The 6694-nt window shown below is 39.2% G+C and overlaps 1 long non-coding RNA gene across 1 annotated transcript in view; it reads right to left on the reverse strand.

Annotated features, from left to right (window-relative positions):
- Positions 1–3154: 3154 nt before the first annotated feature.
- The window catches only part of LOC115062511, an 8775-nt gene continuing 5235 nt past the window's right edge, over positions 3155–6694 (reverse strand). Inside the window, exons 2-3 of the long non-coding RNA XR_003842465.1 lie at positions 4337–4427; positions 3155–3751 (exon numbers count right to left, since the gene is read on the reverse strand). This is a non-coding gene — a long non-coding RNA (uncharacterized LOC115062511). The remainder of the gene's footprint in view (positions 3752–4336; positions 4428–6694) is intronic.

Raw genomic sequence — 6694 nt, forward strand, 5'->3', positions numbered from 1 at the left:
CCCTTTCCAAAGCCACTCTGTAAATGCACATCTGTATGATACCACATGAAAGTTAATGTTAGTACCTAAGATCAGAATAAAAGAACTAAGCATGGTGGTGCATGTCTTTAATATCAGCATTTTGGAGACAGAGTCAGGCTAGTTTCTGTTAGTTCAAGGTCAGTCAGGTATACATAAGGGAATTTTAGGACAACCATAGAGAGACTCTATCTCAAAAACAACCAACCAACCAACCAACCAACAAAACCGACTGGGAAGGAGGAGAAAGAGGAGGAAGAGAAGTAGAAGGAAGAATAGAAATACAGGTACTTCTGTTTGCCAGTTTCTAATTAGGGGCTACTTGCTTAGCCAACTGCAGAAAACCACATCCAAGTCCTAACTCAGCATAAGAGGCAAGGTCAGCATGAGGTTTCTCTCCTAGATGAGGAGCAACTAATAGCTACAGGGAGAGAGAAAGTCAATTTGTCTTTAAGGGTGTGTACCTGGCAGGTGGATTAAACCCCAGCCAATATCCCAACACACCCAAAAGAATATGGACAGCATAAATAGAACTCTATGGGTTTGGAAAAATGAGTAAACAAATTGAATGGGTAAAAAGAGGGGATTGGATTTGGTGGGTGGAATTGAGGGAGGGAGGGAGGGAGGGAGGTGAATATGCTCAAAACAAATGTATGAAATTCTCAAAGCATTAATTTAAATATGAGCAATATAAATCATTATATACTTTTTGTGCACCAGAGAATGAAAGTGTATACAAAATGGTAAGAATTTGATTTATGAACAAAGTAGGAAAGTCACAATATTCAGAACGAATAATTTATTACCATTAATCACAATAGTTTGAAAATACAACATTATTTATGAATACCGACCTATTACAAATAAGTATTTGCTCACCTATGAGTCCAACACAGTTTAAAATGACAGGAGAAACAACTACCGGATTGGATAAAAAATTTCCCTCATTAAACTTATTTAGCACTGTTGTCACAAGCTTACAAAATTGTGTTATGATAATGCTCTTCATTTTATGTTGTGGTTTACAAAGATGTAGGTATCACTGGTCTTTGTCTTCCAGTTTTACAAAATCCAGCTCTCACATTCAGAACCTGGATCATAGCAACAAATATTTGCATTCCCCTGGCCACATCAGCATCTGCCAGTGACAAAGATGGTGCCTGGAAGCCAGTATCCATCAGAACAGAGACTTCAGCAACAGCTATCTGAGTCCTGCCTCCCCTTCTCTTCTCAGTCAGGAGTTCCTGGAGATAATCATCTCCTCTACCACCAGCATGTGTCAAAACCCAGTGTCCCCAAAGTGTCTCAATCCCTTTAGAGATTTAAGCAGGAATGCCGTGACTCACTCTATGAATTCAGGGTCCCTAGGATGCCCTGTTCCTCAGGACCTGGGTTCCAGTCAGCGATGGGAAACAAGCAGGAGCCCCAAGATTACTGTGCAGATTCAGAAGTGCCAGTCATCCTACATGAGAATAGGTGCTTGCTTGGTGCAAAGTCAAGCAGGAGCCCATCATGTATTGAGAGGGACTCCCTTATCAGAGGTGACTCTCTCTTCAGCTGTGGCATCCTTCTTGATGATCCAGCCAATCTTCACTTCATTGCCTGAACTGGCCAAGGCATGGAATTGAAGCTGAAAGAAGAAGTTTTCATCTGGTGTACATTTGCACACATGTACCACATGAAGACTTTTGGACCTTTAATCAAACTCACTCTCCATACCACATCCCTCATCTTTGAATTAATACAAGATGTAATCTCTCATGAACATACATATGAGTGTTATGAAAGGGATAATCAAGACGTAACAAATTCTATCTTTAGGGTTACTCTCTATGAGTTCTTTCAGATCTGTGATAAGAACTAAAAGAAAAACTGGAAGCATTCCCACACTGTGTACATACAAAAGGTTTCTCTCTAGTGTGAATTCCTTGCTGTGTTTGGAGATAACAGGATGGACTGAAGGATTCCCTGAAGGGGTAGTCCTGATGCTACAGTCCTGTTCCCCAATTGGTTCTTGATCTGTCAGTAAAGATATGAGACATTTGCTGGGTGGAAGGGATAGGTCGGACTTCCAGGTCACTAGAGGCAAGCAGACAGATACAAGCCAGGAGTCTAGTTTAGCATGCTTCTGATGGAGAAAAGTTGGTCGGCCATGTGAGATCTTGATGTGGAGTGGCCACACGGGCTGCTCCTCCGGGCAGGCTGTCAGGGGTGTTTAGCAGAGGTAGATCTAACTGAGCGACTAACATTTAGGGCAGGTGGGAGGTGAGGAGGTAAGGGTAGCATTGATAAGGGCACAATTTTCCAGATGGAAGACAGTAGCACCTGAAAACTGCGCCAAAAGAAAAGTTGAAATTGAACAACTGTCTGTGTCTTTTATCCATGGTTTCAAGGGAAGCTGGGTGGGGTTGTTAGTTTGACCCATTCCTGGAGCTTGGGCAGGGCAGTGAAAGCTACAACCAACAGTTCCCCAACATCGTATGCATCTGAAAGGTTTCTCCCCGGCATGAATTATTTCAGGTACTTGAAGTTGAGTGGAGGAACTGAAGGCGTTCTGTAACGAATAAAAAAAATATGGCGTCTTACCAGTGAGACCTTCATTATGTCTTCTTCAAGGTTTGGAACTACAGAGGCTTTCCTACATTGTTCTCAATCATGGAGTTTTTCTGCAGTGTGGTTTCTTCTGTGGGCTAGAAGAGAACAGTTTGTACAAAATGGATTCTTCCACTGGTGACATATGAAAAGTTTCACTCTGGACTGGAGAGATGGCTCAGGGATTGAGAGCACCGACTGCTCTTCCAGAGGGCTTGAGTTCAATTCTCAGCAACCACATGGTGGCTTGCAACCGTCTGTAATGGGATCTGATGCCCTCTTCTGGTGTGCATGAAGACAGAGTGCTCATATACATTAAATAAATAAATAAATTCTTGTAAAAAGTTTCACTGGGTTATGATCTTTCTTATGTTTTTTAAGCAATCAGGGCTGCAGTGTTGCCACATGGTTTGCACAGATACAGTGTTATCCACGGTTAATTTCTTTATGTCTACACAGCTATTTGGAGGCTTTCCCACATTGCTCACAAACAGGGATTCTTGCCTCTATGAATTACTTCATGCCTTTGTAATTTCTTGAAAGACAAGAAGGATACCTTATCACATACCTTATACACATAGTGTTTCTCACCAGTATGTATTCCTTCATGTGTGTTTTTTCTTTAACTAGTGGGAAGAGCAAAGGTGTTTTGACATTGTTTATATACATAGACTTTCTTTTGACTGTTACACTATTCATGCCTTTGAAAGGAACTGGAAGAAATGAAAACTTTCTCACATTGCTTACACTTATGGTGTTTTTTCTCTAATGGAAGTCCTTGCATGATTTTGAGCATGTCTAAAATATCAAAAGTACCACCCCATGATTTTAGGATGATTTTAGATTTTAAAACAATTCTCTCTTTATGCTTCTGAAAGGACAGTGGGGAAATGGATATGTTCTCAGATTCCTTATGTTTACATATTTCTTTCCATATTCTTGATCCTCATATAGTTTCTCTGAGTAGTACACTTAGAGATATAAAGCCAACGCCTATTTCTCCACATACTCAATTTTCACTTATGGGTACTTCTCAATGGAATTCTGGATTTACAATAAAAATGCTTTGGAATGTAGTTGAAGATTTTTGCACACTGATGACCTTTTTTACATTCATATGGTTTCTCCTCCAAATGGCTGACTGAAAAATGAAAAACAAACAAACAAAACCATTACTAAGATTTTGATTCTTAATGATTTGCTATATAATGCATAATAACATGATCTGTAAATGTTTTAACATGTTCAGATTATATGCTCTGCAAAATGGTTCAAGCATAGCACAATACAAACTATACTGTTCATGTGCAGTTGCATTATATCGTCTTCATGTCTGGAAAGCATTAGATGTTTATGTCACATTTAAATACACAATATTGTATAAGTTTTTGATGCACAATACTAGTGACAAAAATAATTTTGGATCTGGATTTTGGGAATACTTGCTATCCATAGGAATGTTGGTATTTGGTTCAGTTTAAAAAATAAGTGGTTTACTTTTGTTTTCTACATGCCTTATACTCAAAACTTATAGGTAAGTCAACACAGTATTTTACACACTATCATGTCTGGAGTGAAGTCTGTGTGCTTCTAGTGCTGGGACTCTTGGGATATTCCGATTGCTGGGTCTTATATGCATACAGTTTTAGAGAAAATTACTCAAGATTAAATCACTTTGTTGTTGGATGTATTTGTTTGTTTGTTTACTTTTTCTAAAATATCTTACCGAGATTCTCGAGAGTCATGACTTAGGGACATGAATGACCTTGTTTTCATCAGGGATGTTAGTACTCATTTTCACATTCTTATTTGTTCTTCTAAAAGACAAACCCAGAAAAATCACTATTATTATTTGTAATAATACTATTACAAAAATATTATCATGGAAAAAAAAAAACATTAGATTGTATTTAAATTCACAGTATAAAGTGATTCACTTGACGTATTTACCCAAATGCTTCTTTACCATATTTCAATCCATGCAGCAGTTCTGATAAGCCAGAAGCACTTGTTTTTTTAATACAACAATAGTATCTTTATCTATGGAGACTAGGTTCCTCAAGGGTTCCTACATCACATCTTTATTAAAATCCCGTTGGTTTGAATCAACTTAGTTAACTCCCCTGAAGTTCACAGTCATGTTCTTAAAGGTGACTGACTCCTAAATAAGCAAATACATGTTGCCACAAGAGTGAGCTTCACAGTGTAGGAGGTTCAAACTCAATGCGGAAGAGGTTGCCATAGCGTGAGGTTCTGCACATGTTCGAGTCATATTTGCTTGTCAGCTTGTGGTGGTTTGAGTAGGAATGGCCCCGTAGACTCATATTTGAATGCTTGCTCATTGGGGAGCAGGGCTATTTGAGTGGGCTTAGGGGGTGTGCTCTTATCAGAGGAAGTAAGTGTGTTAGTGGAGAGTGGGCCAAGCCTAAGGGCTCTGTCTTGCAGTTACCTGAGCATCTGTATATAGAACGATCAAGCTCCTTCTCCAACACCATGCTGCATGTCAAACTTCCCACTTTTATCACAATGGACCAAGCCTCTGAAATATTTGGTTGGTGAGTACCAACCAAATGTTTTCTTTTATAAGAGTTGCCATGGTCATAGTATCTCTTCACATAGAACACTCACTAAGGCAATGTTTTTTGTGTTTATACATATGAAAGACATCTCACGACTTAATTCTAACAGTTTTTTGAAGTTCTTTGGTAAAGCAACAGCAGAACAGAATCATCCTTTGTGCTGGTCGGTTGCACTAGTTTCTTTTTGTTACTGGATCAGTTTAACAACTGATAAATTGTGGTTACCAAATGCTTACAAGAGAACAAAACCAAATCAAACCAAAACCAAAACCAAAACAAACAAGAACAAAAAAATCCCACCTATCATGAGACTGCATAGTCTATAATTCCAAAAGAAAAAGTTTCTACTTCATTTGGTGTGATGGTTGGCTTTAACTGTCAACTTAACACAACCTAGAATGTCCTGGGAAGAGAATGTTAATGAGGGGTGTCTGCATTGGTTTGATTTGTGGGCATGTCTCTGAGGGTTTGGTTGTCTGAAGTAAGTCAGAGAAGAGGCAGGCTACCATGGTAGGTGGACAGGAAAGTCGGAATTGTATAAAAGTAGAGACGTCAAGCTGAGCACATGCAAACGAGCATTTCTTGATTCATTCCCCTCTGCTCTTGACTGTGAAGGTGATGTGACTAGTTATCTGAACTTCCTGCCTTATATACCCCACATAACCCAAGCTTCACTGTATGTGTGTCTGTATGTCTGTCCTTTCTTAGTTTTCTCTCCATCTATGATTAGGGTTCAGAGAATCAAATTATGCAGGACATGAGGAAGAAGTAGATCTAAACAATTTTTTGAAGTGATTAAATATATGTACACATATACACATAGTCTACATACGCTTATATTTTATATTATTTACAAAGTACCAAATTGACTTTGTACAATGAGTGAGTACTTACATAAATTAAAACTGTCAAATTGGTCCAAATTCCTTCTATTCATAAGTATAATTTAAAAATAAAAAGTCCTGATTCTGGCTGCCCCAGCAGGTTATGTATCCTCAATAAGTTATTTGTTTGATCTTCTTTTACCTTGATCTTTGTCTCAACTCTGATTCTATAAGATAGGCAAGAGAATTCCATATTCTGCTGTGCAGTGATGGCACACACCTTTATTCTCAGTACTTGAAAGGCAGAGGTAAGGTGGAACTCTGTTTTTGAGGCCACCCTGGTCTACAAAGTGAGTTCCAGGGCAGCTGAGGCTACACAGAAACCCAGTCTTGAAAACAAAAACAAGAGCGAAGAAAGTCCATTATGTTTTTTACAAATACTAGCTCTCAGGCCCTCCTGTGAGAGTACTCCCATGAGTCTCTGATGCGCCTGAAGATCAAGACAGCTACAGATAGAAAAGGATGACTGGGCTGGAGAGATGGCTCAGCGGTTAAGAGCACTGACTGCTCTTCTGAAGGTCCTGAGTTCAATTCCCAGCAACCACATGGTGGCTCACAACCATCCGACTCCCTCTTTTGGAGTGTCTGAAGACAGCTACAATGTACTTTCACTTTCGTATA

Source organism: Mus pahari, chromosome 18 (assembly GCF_900095145.1).
Source record: "Mus pahari chromosome 18, PAHARI_EIJ_v1.1, whole genome shotgun sequence".
Lineage (NCBI taxonomy): Eukaryota > Metazoa > Chordata > Mammalia > Rodentia > Muridae > Mus > Mus pahari.